This window comes from Salvia hispanica, chromosome 4, assembly GCF_029641045.1.
Source record: "Salvia hispanica isolate PSC_SH4W2 chromosome 4, Shi_PSC_v1, whole genome shotgun sequence".
Classification (NCBI taxonomy): domain Eukaryota; kingdom Viridiplantae; phylum Streptophyta; class Magnoliopsida; order Lamiales; family Lamiaceae; genus Salvia; species Salvia hispanica.
In genome coordinates, this window is record NC_142695.1 from 21,957,872 (window position 1) to 21,971,756 (window position 13,885).

The following is a 13,885-nucleotide window of genomic DNA, read 5'->3' on the forward strand; positions in this document are numbered from 1 at the left end:
AAAGCAGATCTGATTCTAACTACCAACAAACTTCATCTTCTTCATGAATCAAACGAAAATATCAGAAAGAACAGAGCATTTAACACCATAAAAACAGAGCAAACTTCACATCTAAACTTAAAACGATAAATTAAAGCCGAACTAACAGATCTACGCTATTGGACCTAGAAAACCTGGGGAGGAGCCCTCGAATGCTAGCCAGGAGGACACCCAAATGGCAATAGGGACAGTATCAGCAACGCCGACTGACCAAGAGGAGATTACTGACAAGGTGGTTGAGGGTCTGGACCTCGCATCAGAGTCAGTAGGTCAGGAGGAGGCAGCAAGAAGTGATACTAGTGCCCGCATGGTGGCCGAGCCTACCGCCCAGGAGAACACTTCAACACAAGCCGACGAGGAAGCAGAGGCAATGGATATCGAGGAAACCAAGTACATTCAAGAAAGGAAGAGGAAGGGGAAAGCCCCTGTCAAGAAGAAACAAGTCATGAAGAAACAGCGCACTGCCAATGCAAGCATAGTGATCAGAGAGCCAGAAGAGAAAGAGAGATCAAGCGACACCGACTACACTTCCAGCGAGTATTCTGACTCAGAGAGTGATATCTCTCTGGAAGGAGAAGACTATCATGAGCAGCAGCTCCCCGACAACCACCTTGAACTAGTCCATCCTCCGGTAGAGAGGATCGTGTACCGGCGGTGGAGGGTAACGCTCACTGATGAGCTTATGGAGGACATGAAGCACTACGACACCAAAAAGCTTCAAGATGCATTTGACGACAAGGATGACAGTAGCAAGCAAGTCAAATGCGGAAAGGTACTCCATATACCCTCTTTGGATGAGTTGTCTGTTCGTGATTCCTTCCTGGCCAGTATAGAAGCATTGGGTTTTGAATGGCTGTTAGAGAATAGGGACCCAGAGATATCTGTGAGATTAGCGAAGGAGTTCTTCACCACGTTTAGGTTCCAACTCACTACGGACCTAGACGAGGTGTCAATTTCCTTTAGGATATTCGGTGGAGAACTGTCGATGAGTCTGATAGAGTGGACTGTGCGATTGGGTATGTGTAGCCTGGAGGAGGCTATAAGTCCGGACTGGAGAAGCCGTGAGAGGGGGGTACCGAGGCGACATATAGAATTTGAGCCCCAGGAAGCCTGGGAGGAGCTAACCCACCCCAATGCTGGCCAGTTCGCCTCCACAAAATCCAGATCCACCCACTTCAACAATTCCATGCTGCGATTGGTGCAGCTCTACTATAACCTACTGGGGCAGAGCAACTCCGCTGCAAGAACGTCCATGACCGAATTGTACTTGGTATGGTGCGCTAAGCATGGAAGGAAACTGCACCTAGGGTTTTGGATAGCCTACCAATGCCACCTGATAGCCACCTACCCAGCTAGAAACTTGTCGCTCTGCCACATACTAGGAGCCTTCGTGCGCAACAACATCATCATAACAGAGGCAGAGGACCTGTCTCCAATGTACATGGTCGACGCTCCTGGCCTATTTGATATACCCTTCTTCGTCCGCACCAACTTGGTATACTACAGATAAGGTGTACCACAGTTCTACCCAATGGGAGAAGCCCCTGGAGGAAGGGCACAACAAGGCCAGGAGGTGCAAGTTGCCCAGATCGACCAAGCGCAGAGGCTGAGGCAAGAAAATCTGGAGCGGGCAGTGACTGAGCTGGCTGAGGAGAATAGACAATCGCGGGCTGAGATGGCAAAACTGACAGCCCTAATGGAGAGCGTCCTAAGGGAGTTGGCAAGAGGGAAAGCAAGCAGTGGAGCTGGAACAGGCGGACATGGAGGACAGGAAGAAGAACCAACCGGACCTGAGGAAGAAGACGGTGATGAACAATAGGAGGATGATGACAACCAACCCGGACCTACTGAAGAAGAACCAACGGACCCACCTGCACAAAACCCTGCCCCAAGAAGGAGCAGGAGGAACATCTGACCGAACCACCCCCAACTGACCAGTTAGTTTTCTTTTTAATTTTTAAGTTTTTCTTTTGTTTATGTTTTCGTACTTTTATTAAATAGGTAGATTTATGTGTTTTAATTGTATGCAAACCCCATTCATAACACTTAGCCTATTTAATAGTCTAAGTGTGAGAAGTAAAAGGTTTGCTACTTTGGTGCATATGCTTATTATGTTTTTCTTTGTGTTTTTTCGTGGGCATGTTACCTCACACTTAGCCTACTGCGTAGTCTAAGTGTGAGGAGTTTATATGTTTATATTTCATGTTTGTCAATATTTTGCTCTGTTTTGTTTATAATATATCTGAAACTCTCCCACTTAGCCTATTGCATAGTCTAAGTGTGAGAAGTTTTTAGATATAATATGTGTTTGTTATAAACGTGTGTCTGTCATACTAGCCATTCCCAATTTTCACTTCACAGCCCGTATCTGGGGCAGACACTTGTGAAGTGAGAGGGGGGGGGGCAAATGGCCAGTATGACATGTATATATGTGTCATTTGAGTCAGTGCATGTTAGTTTTTTTTTAGGTTTGTTTAGGTCTAGGAATTATGTGTTATGTTTTATGAATGGGCTTAAAACTCAACTGCCTCGAACTGACGGTGAGGGGAATTGAGGGAGATAAGGCATGCCGGAAAACAGAAACCACCCCCTCCAGTAACCCCTAGTCAGTATAGATGATGCAAGTATGAAGGAAAAACCCATCCCTTAGGTCAGACACGAAAGCCCTCTTAAAAGGTGAGTTAGAAACCCCAAAGTGGAACTACTTTCCACTAAATACTGAAAAAAAAAAAGAGAGGCTACCACATGATGTCTGGGGCAAGGTTACCGCGTGTAGCAAACCCTGAAGGCAGTAGGAAACCCCCTTTAAAAAAAAAAAAAAAAAAAAAAGAAAAGAAAAAAACCTACCCTTCGAACCCCATTTTCTAGCCTAACTTATACCTCGAAATAATCCATCAGCCACTGGAACTGTGTGCGTGCAAGGCATGAGGCAAGCAAGCAACTGCCCAGGAGGACATACAAAAGGGACCAGCTGAAGAAAAGAAAAACAAAGAAAGAAGGAGAAAATCGATCTGAAGTTTCCAGATCCAAAAAAATAGAAGAAGGAATAAGGGTGGCAAAGCCACAGAAAGGAAAATTGAAGAAAATGGTCGCAGATACTTGACCACAAAAGAGAAAGGAGGAAGAAGGAATAAGGGTGGCGAAGCCACAAAGAAGCTACTGACCAGTTGGAAGCCAATGTCAGAAATTGTCCAGCCGAAGAAGAAGCCCTAGCCAGAAGCCCGAATGCACACAGTTCTCCCTCATAAAATAAGTAGTTAGTTTTTGAACCCTAGAGCCTTAGGGACAACTACCCCAAACACTACAAACCACTAGCCCCATTACAAGCCTTAAAGACCTTCAGGAGCTGCATGTGAGATCTGAGTCCGAAACATCTGTGGTTTAGCGTTGAGAGAAAACAGTCCTAACATCCCCTGTGAGGAATGAGTGACTGAGTGAACCCAGTGTTTGGCCTAGGATTGGGTGATCCTGACAAGCAGATATACTGACTGGGGAAGAAAAGGGGGGCGGCGGAAGTTCAAGGCTGCCTAAGGCCGGATTGCACCTGATCTCGAGGGGAAGGGTGGTTGAAAATATAGCCTGTTCTATGTGTTTAAGTTAACTATATGTGTTATGTGTTTGTGTCGTTGTTTTGTTTTCTTTTCTTTTGCGTCAGAGTCTTGAGTCTAGCTAGGTAGAGTCGGTCAGGGGAGTAACCAGGCTCGAATGCGACTTATTTCTTTTTGTTTGTCTTCACGCTTGAGGACAAGCATGTGGTAAGTGTGAGCAGTTTGATAAGTCGTATTCTAAGCCTTGGTTACTGGTCAGTATGTCGTGAAATTCATGTATTATCTGCAAAACAGTTGCTTAAGTGTGCAGGATTGAAGGATCCAAGTCAGTAGGAGACGATTCAGGTGACGCAAGTGAAAAGGGCGCCAGAAGGGTGCGATGCTGACCAGGATGCATGCCAGAGAAAAGGCTCGAGATGGAGAAGGAGGATAGCTGGGATGATCATTGACAAGGGCAAAAAGGTCAAAACGCGGGAGAAGTCTACCCTAAAAGCAAGGGCAAGCCTCCCTATAAAAGAAGCCACTTGGAGAGAGAGAAGGAGTTCGATCAACGCCCCTTTAGAGTTGGTTCCTAGAGTTCGGCCTTTGGTTCGCAGTTCGACAATCACACTTAGTAGAATTCTCTCTAGAAGATCGATCCTTCAGCATTATCCTACCTCTCGTTCCTCGCCACAGCCATGGTCACTTGACGTCCAAGAGTTTGCCGGAGAAGTCATCAGCCCGCCATTCCAGCCAGTTATCGTAGCAGTGTAGTAGTATCATCGCCCGGAGTGGCACAAACAATCTTAATCGTTTTCTTAGTTTAAAGTTTACTTGTTTTCATCGTTAGTTACTTGCAAACACTCATCGCTGTTGCTCATTAGAAGTACTTTGTTATTTTCCAACATTTACGTTATGAATTATCTATTTCGCATGTCACTTTGGTTCGAGTTTGCTTCATTCTGCCTAGGAAAGTTAGATTTAGTTATTGCTTTCAATTTCTAAGTGTTTTCTTATCGGGAGTTGTTGATTCACAAGTTGTAGCTATGTTTAGTCAAGTTTTCGTGCATGAGTTCTTTTCTGCGTTGTGATTACCACCTTGCATGTCAGTCAGTAGAAGTAAAGTTGCAGTTTACCGTTTAATTTAAGTTTAAGCATTTTAATCGATGGATCTTGAGTTTGAATTTATGAATCTGAAGTTTTAGTTATGGTGTCTGTGTTCATATGATTTTTGTCAATACTTGGTGAGGAAGAAAACGTCAAAATCAACTTTATTGGACCACTTTTACTTTTAAGTTACTTTTGCTTTTGTTCCCTACTTTTCAGATGTACTATCCAGACCTGTCAGAAAGCCCCCAGCCATCAGATATATCTTGTTGTCTAAATTTCCCCTTTTAGTAACTGTCTACTTTCCATATGTCTCTGATACACCTTGTCCCCTATTTTCACGAACACTCCCACATGTCTGTTATTTTTCCGCCTACTAGTCAGTAGAGTACCACCTTTATTTCCTGTCTAGGTAAAATCTCAACCCAAGCGTGGTAGCTAACCAAAACACCCAGGAAAGTCACCACAGTTATCAAAACGTGTCCATCCTCGTGGGATTCGACCCTTACCTCCATTATACTAGCCAGTAGAAGTGGGTTGAGGAAACTTGTTTGAAGCCAGGTCCCGGTTATCGTACCAACGACTCAGCTGGGTCGGGAATCTCTTCCTGATCAGTTGGATACACTCCAAAATTACATATGATAAACCACAAAACACCCGAAAGAGTGGAAAGGAACCTAGGCACCTTCAAAATGGCGCCGTTGCCGGGGATGGATGGCGTTCATACCTGTTATTGTGTGTGATCTTTTTGGTGTACATACTGTTTATAATTTTTCTTTTCTTTTTGTTTTCAGTTTATGAGAAGTGGCTCGGCTCCTGGCCAGTGGAGACCAAGGATACTTCCCCGAGGAACAATACTCGTTACCACTCGTACTGGCCTGTCGACAGCACTGTCCGACCTAGGCACGAGTAGCGATGAAGAAAAAAAGGAGCTAGAGTACCAACTCCCGGAGCTTCCACACCAGCCAGTAAGAACACTAGTGAGGATGGCTGACCATGGTGAGGACGATCCCGAGCCCGCAACACTTACCGCACACGCCGACGGAGATCCCCCACAAGCCATAGTGGTCACCCCAGGCCAGACCGCCTGTGATGTGAAACCCCACGTTATCGCAATCTTACCGACTTACTGTGGGAAGAGCTACGAGGGACCATACGAATTCTTAAATGAGTTCTGCAAAATCTGTAAGGCACAGAGGCGGCCAGCAGGAGCGAGCGAGGACGATTACAGACTGAAAGCCCTGCCCTTTGTCCTGAAGGGAGAGGCCAACACTTGGTTCATGCGCCTGCCAGCCGACTCTATCAATACATGGGCTGATTTCAAGTCAGTTTTCCTAGCCGAGTTTTTCCCGTCTTCGAAGACGAGTGCATTGAAGAGGAAAATATCGTGCATAAGGCAAGAATATGATGAAACCCTGAGCGAGTATTGGGAGAAGTACATGAGCCTTCTGGAGTCATGCCCCAACCATCGCATGAAGGAGATAGAGGTGCACCACACCTTCTATGAAGGGATGAACAAGGAAACCAAGAATCTGGCGAATTCATCATCTGGAGGCGATTTCACCCAGTTGAGAGTAAGTGAAGCCAAGAAGGTGTTACATAAGCTGTTGAATGCAAAGAAGACATACGACAACGCTAGAGATGGGTACAGCAGAGAAAGGGTAGCGAGTGCTTCAGCTACTTACCAGGAGGAACGGATGGACTTGAAGATGGAGGAATTAAAGAAGGAATTGCTGACTGCAATCAAGCAGAACACTCCACCACCTTCTCCAACTGGAGGCCAAGAAGCCCCAGCACTACCATATGATCAGCCGGAAAACTCGCTGGACGTGGAGCAAGCAAATGCCGCAGGATACTACAATTCCAACGGCAATTGGATTCCGGGAAAACAAAGGGATGCACCGTGGAGGGACCACCAAAATTTCCGATGGGGAGATGGAAATCAGAATCAGAACCAAAATCAGGCTCCAAATCAACCCAACCCCCAACCGAACCAATATCCCAACCGTGGCCCAACAAACCCTGACTACCAGTCTAACTGGGTAGGAAGAAACCAGCATCCTCAGAACCAAAGCTCTCAAAACCAGAACCCGAACCCTACCTATGTGCCACCCCATCAGGAAACTCTCAAAACCAGAACCAAAACCAAAACCAAAACCAATTTAACCCAGGGCCTCAACATAACACCCACCACCAAAACCAAAGTCAGTACCAGCACAACCACGACCAGTATAACCCTCCTGCCCAGTATAACCAGTACCCACCGAACCAAAACCAACAAAATTTCTCAGGCTACCAGTCAAACCCACCACCTCAGTATAACCAGCACCAGAGCTCAAACCAATTCCATCAGCCAAACAGGTCGAGGAGGTCTATGGAGGACATGATGGGGGAGATGCTTGCCTCGCAGCAAAGCATTAAAAATGACTTGCAGTCCAGTAATGAAACAATGCAAGGGATGCAAAGTGCCCAGAAGGAGCATAGGGCAAATATGGACATGATGAACAGGCAGTTGGCCCAACTCGCTAACTCGGTGGGCGAAATGAAAGGGAACTCAGGGAAACTCCCATCTACAGTCCATGTACCTGAAAAGGCAAATGTGAGCAAAATTACACTGCGGTCCGGGACAGCCTATAATGGACCTCAGCTCAAGAATCCTGTTGGGGAGTCTAGTAGAGAAGGGGTGCTGAGCGACGTCATCTCAGCGGAAGAACTCAAGAGGCCTCTGCCTCAGATGGAGGATCCGTTTTTTCTAAACAAGGAGCCTATCGTGGAAGGAAAGGAGGGAGAAACACAACCTGGAAATGAGCAGCCGGGAGGAGTGATGCCTACATCGGAACCTCCAACCCAGGAGAAGCCAAAGGGAATTCCACAAGGACTGACTGGAGAGGCTAAGGGAGAAAAACCGTTTCCATATCGGTTTGTGACGAAGAGGAAGAAAGAAAACCCTGTAGATTTCATGTCGATCTTTGGGAAGCTGGATGTCACCATACCATTCCTCCAAGCCGTGAGACTGCCCCCTCTGGGGAAGTTTATAAAGGAGTTCATAGCCGGGAAGGCCCAGGAGGATGGAAAGATCATGGTGGAGGGAATAGCGTCAGCCATTGTACAGGAGAAGCTACCACCCAAGAGAGCCGACCCAGGTATGTTTACCCTACCCATAACAATTGGAGATGTGAAAATCGAGCATGCAATGTGTGATCTAGGAGCATCTATCAATGTTATGCCGTTATCCATTTATAATCGGTTAAAAGAGATAAAATTGTCGAATATTAGGGTGTTGATCCAACTAGCTGATAGGTCATGTATCAATCCTGAGGGCGTGTTAGAAAATGTATTGGTCAGGATACAGAACTTTACTTATCCCGCTGATTTTTATGTCATTAAAATGAGTGAACCAGAAGCTAAAGCTAGGGAGTATAGCGGGATATTGTTAGGAAGACCATTTTTAAGAACGGCTAAAACAATTGTGGATATGGCCGAGGGGACAATATGCATTGACTTTAATGGTGAGAAATTTGTCTTTGACATCAATGAAGCCATGAAAAAACCAATAGATTCTGAAAATCTATGTTATGTTGATGTAATTGACCCCTTAGTCCAAGAATTTCTTGAGACCGAATTATTGCAGGAAAAACTCCAAGCCTTGGATGTGTATGCCCAGGTTGATGTGGAAGCAGCTGCATGGTGTGATCTGATCAGTAGCCGGGGGTTAACTGACGAAGAGATCGAAGAAGCAATTACGAAATTCTGTCAGAAGTCAGAACTAGCAGGATCCGTAGGGGCCGTGGTACCGGCCAGTATGGAGGAAAAATCAGATGCTGAACAAGAACAAGAGGAGGATTCAAAGAAGAACCCTCTACCTACAGAAACACTACCCCCGCAAGTGGAGTTGAAAAAGTTGCCAGCGAATCTTAAGTATGCCTACCTAGGGGAGGAAGACTCATTCCCTGTAATCATCAATAGCGGGCTGACTGAAGAGCAAGGGGCAAGGCTACTCACTGTGCTGGGCAAAAACAAGAAGGCTATTGGATGGAGCCTTACGGACCTGGTAGGTATAAGCCCGGACGTCTGCATGCACCACATTAGGCTAGAGGATGGAGCCAAGGCGCATAGAGATTGTCAAAGAAAGGTGAACCCAAACATGCGAGAAGAGATACTGAAGGAAATCTTGAAGTTGCTCTCACTGGGCATTATATACTCGGTGCCAGTCAGTGAATGGGTTAGCCCAATCCATATGGTCCCCAAGAAGTCAGGGATCCAGGTGATTAAGAATGAGAGAAATGAGCTAGTGCCCACCAGACTAGTTACCGGGTGGAGAATGTGCATAGATTACCGGAAGCTGAACAATGCAACCAGGAAGGACCATTTTCCCCTGCCATTCATCGATCAAATGCTGGAGCGACTGGCTGGGAGGAAGTACTTCTGCTTTTTGGATGGGTACAGTGGTTACTTTCAAATCTATGTGCACCCGGAGGACCAGGATAAGACCACGTTCACTTGCCCGTTTGGAACCTATGCGTATAGGCGTATGCCATTTGGTCTATGCAACGCCCCCGGTACTTTCCAACAGTGCATGATGAGCATATTCTCGGATTTGATTGAAGATTGTATAGAGATCTTTATGGATGATTTCACTGTCTATGGAGACTCTTTCGACTCGTGCTTGCAACATTTGGATGTGGTGCTAGAAAGGTGTCACGCAAAGAGTCTGGTCTTTTTGAGAAATGCCACTTTATGGTTACAGAAGGAATTGTTTTAGAACACGTGGTGTCAGAAAAGGGGATCCAGGTGGATCAAGCTAAAGTGGATGTCATATCCAAACTACCCTTCCCTACTGATCAGAAAGGAATAAGAGGTTTCCTTGGCCATGCTGGATTTTATCGAAGATTTATCAAGGATTTCGCCAAGATTGCCCAACCTCTTACCAGGCTTCTCCAGAACGAGGTGGAGTTCGTCTTCGATGAGCATTGCAAGGCTGCTTTCAACCTCCTTAAGGAAAAATTGATTTCTGCACCGATCATTCAGGCTCCTGACTGGGATCAACCCTTCGAGATGATGTGCGATGCTAGTGACTATGCAGTGGGGGCCGTACTGGGTCAGAAGATAGATGGGAAAAGGTACGTGATATTCTATGCATCAAAAACCCTGAATCAAGCCCAACGGAATTATGACACCACCGAGAAGGAGATGTTGGCGGTTGTCTATTCATTCGAGAATTTCAGGCAGTACCTACTGGGATCCAGAGTCATCGTCTATACTGATCATGCGGCGATCAAGTATCTCATTGCGAAGAAGGAGTCAAAGCCCCGACTAATCAGATGGGTGCTGCTTTTACAAGAATTCGACTGGGAGGTAGAAGACAAGAAGGGAGTTGAGAACAAGGTAGCGGACCACTTGAGCAGAATAATACAAGAAGGGAACAGTGAAGATGTAAGGGATCGATTCCCGGAAGAGCATTTATGTGAAGTAATTTTCTCCACAAGGAAGATCGATTGGGAAGAAGTGATGAGACTCACTGGTCAGGACGCAACAACCAAGGGCAAGGAGAAAGAGGGACAGGAACCCTGGTATGCGGACTTGGCAAACTACCTAGTAACAGGAGAGCTGCCAATGGTGCCAAACGTGAAAAAGGCTCAGAGGATGAAGATCAAGAGCGAAGCAAAGTATTATTTCTGGGACGACCCATACTTGTGGAAGGCAGGAACGGACCAGGTCATTAGAAGATGTGTTCCTGACTGGGAGCAACGGGATGTACTGACGCACTGCCACTCCTTGGCATGTGGAGGACATTTCGGGCCAAGAAGACTGCCAGAAAAGTGTTAGATAGCGGACCCTGAATAGAGATGCATACGAGTTCTGCAAGGGCTGTTACTGTTGCCAACTGACCGGTGGGATCTCCGCGAGAGATGAAATGCCGCAAGTTCCAGTAATAGTTTGTGAGGTGTTCGACATCTGGGGTATGGACTTCATGGGTCCTTTTCCCTCATCTTATGGGAACTCCTACATCCTGGTGGCAGTTGACTACGTGTCAAAATGGATAGAAGCCAAGGCCACAAGCACTTGTGAATCTAAAGAAGTCACCAAGTTCCTCAAGAGTCATATATTCAGCCGATTTGGGATACCAAGGGCAATCATCTCCGATCAAGGGACTCACTTCTGCAACCGAACGGTCGAAGCATTGATGAAGAAGTACGGAGTTCATCACCGCCTATCCAGTCCTTACCACCCTCAAGCCAACGGGCAGGCAGAGATCTCAAACAGGGAAATAAAGAGCATTTTAGAGAAGACGGTCAACCCCTCCAGAAAAGATTGGAGCACAAGGTTGGAAGATGCTCTGTGGGCATATCGGACAGCCTACAAAACTCCTATAGGAATGTCCCCCTATCGCATCGTCTTTGGTAAGATGTGTCACTTGCCAGTGGGGATTGAACACCGAGCATACTGGCCAGTACAACAGGTTAATGTGGATGCTAAGGCCTGTGAAGAGGAAAGGAAACTACAACTTCAAGAGCTAGAAGAACTCAGATTGGAGTCGTTCGACTCGGCCATGTGGTATAAGGAGAAAACAAAGATGTGGCACGACAAAAATCTGAGAACCAAGGATCTCCAAGTTGGTCAGAAAGTACTACTCTTCCAGTCAAGACTGAAGCTAATGCCTGGGAAGCTCAAATCCAAATGGGCAGGACCTTACATTATCACTGCATTACGTGTTAATGGAGCGGTCGAGATTTCAGGGAGTATCCCTAACTCTGAACCTTTTGTCGTTAATGGACATAGGTTGAAATTATATAGGGAAAATGAAGAAGTGTGTGTAGTGGAAGAAATTCCACTACACTTTAAGAGCATCTAAATGACCAGTAGGAAAGGGATTTGAAGTTCCACCTGGTCAACGTCATATGTAATGTACTTACTGACCCGGTAAAGCTTCAAATACCCTTAGTGATGATGTAAATATTGTAAATATTTGGTAAATTAATTTAGGGTAAAAAGAGAAAATAGCAAAAAGATTTTTTCGGATCTTAAATATTAATTCAGAACCCATACTGACCACGAGGATACTACTTGGGTGAAACTCTGAATTATATTAAAGACCCATTTATTTACTTTTTTTCTATTTCTAGCTAATTGAGAAGAGAGAGTTGAGTAAAGTTTGAATTTTGGGGTGTTGCAGCTTTGCAGGCGAGTACAAAGGCTGGGAGACGCGTGAAGCAAGGACGTGACAAGCAACGTCCAATCAGCTGTCAGCAAGCGCAACCGCCTTCCACACGAAGCGTCTCACCGGGCGACTGCCTACAACCGGTCAAAACCCTCAACTACCCACCCCTCTAAAACACCCCACCGCCTACTACCCTTCACTTTACAAACCCTTACCTGCATTCTCTCACCCACAACCACCACCCTACTCCGAAAACCACCACCCACTACAGAAACCACCGCAAACCACCACCGGTACAGTCATGGCAAAGAGAAAGGCAACCAACAACCCGGCATCTACCACCGGCGAAGCCTCGTCAGATCTCCAGCCAGCAGCCGAGTCGCGGCCGCCAAGCCCACAACGATCACAACCACTGCCGACAACACAAATTCCGGCGATGGTTCCTTTAGACGCACTGGCGGCGTTTCTAAGGCAACAAGACCCCAACAGAGACTGGGCAACAACCCTAGCCGGATTTAGCCTAACCGGAGGAATGCCGGCGACATCAAACCCTACCCCAACTGCAACCACAGAAAACCCACCCACCACCACCCCAAAAACCTCAATTCCAACGTCCGAAAATATTTCCCCAACAATTGCTGCACAATCAGAACCCTCCCACCCTTCTCCCATACACCAACAAACAGAGCCGCTGGACGTCAGCCCTCTTTCCGCCTACCAAGATCCCAACTGGGGAGAAACTGAAGATAAGGAAAGTGGAAGGAGAGCAAGCGAGAGCGAGAAAGGTGAAGCAGAGGAGATTAGGGCCACCGAAACAAAAATCGATGAAGCGGAGAAGGAGGAGATAGATCTGAATGAGACGGCCAGGAAGCAAGGGTTAGTGACGGATGATGAATTCCAAGCGATTTTGGGCAAAGGGGATAGGATCGTGGTAAACCCTGAAGGGGTGGCTGAGGTACTGAACCTCGCATCCCAGGCAGTAGGGAAGGGGGAAGCAACAAAGGAAGCGGAAAAGTCGGAAGGGGCAGTCCACCAATCAGTGGAGGAGAGGACAGACGACCAACCGGAAAAGGCAGAAAGACCTGAGGAGAAGGGGCAAGAGCCAGACACACATCAAAAGGAAGCCTCAGTGGTAACTAAATCCAACCCAGTAAAGAGGAGGCTAGTGTTGAAAAACGACCCCAAGGCAGAAAGACAGAAACCCCAAAGAGTGTCACAGAGATGTTTGGGAAAGTGGACGTCCAACAAGGCAGGAGGAAACACCGTAGCCGATGCAGTGGAGGTTTCGAGTGATGACGAGAAGACTACTCCTACAAAACCTGGGGAGGAGCCCTCGAATGCTAGCCAGGAGGACACCCAAATGGCAACAGGGACAGTATCAGCAACGCCGACTGACCAAGAGGAGAATACTGACAAGGTGGCTGAGGGTCTGGACCTCGCATCAGAGTCAGTAGGTCGGAGGAGGCAGCAAGAAGTGATACTAGTGCCCGCATGGTGGCCGAGCCTACCGCCCAGGAGAACACTTCAACACAAGCCGACGAGAAAGCAGAGACAATGGATATCGAGGAAACCAAGTACATTCAAGAAAGGAAGAGGAAGGGGAAAGCCCCTGTCAAGAAGAAACAAGTCATGAAGAAACAGCGCACTGCCAATGCAAGCATAGTGATCAGAGAGCCGGAAGAGAAAGAGAGATCAAGCGACACCGACTACACTTCCAGCGAGGATTCTGACTCAGAGAGTGATACCTCTCTGGAAGGAGAAGACTATCATGAGCAGCAGCTCCCCGACAACCACCTTGAACTAGTCCATCCTCCGGTAGAGAGGATCGTGTACCGGCGGTGGAGGGTAACGCTCACTGATGAGCTTATGAAGGACATGAAGCACTACGACACCAAAAAGCTTCAAGATGCATTTGACGACAAGGATGACAGTAGCAAGCAAGTCAAATGCGGAAAGGTACTCCATATACCCTCTTTGGATGAGTTGTCTGTTCGTGATTCCTTCCTGGCCAGTATGGAAACATTAGGTTTTGAATGGCTATTAGAGAATAGGG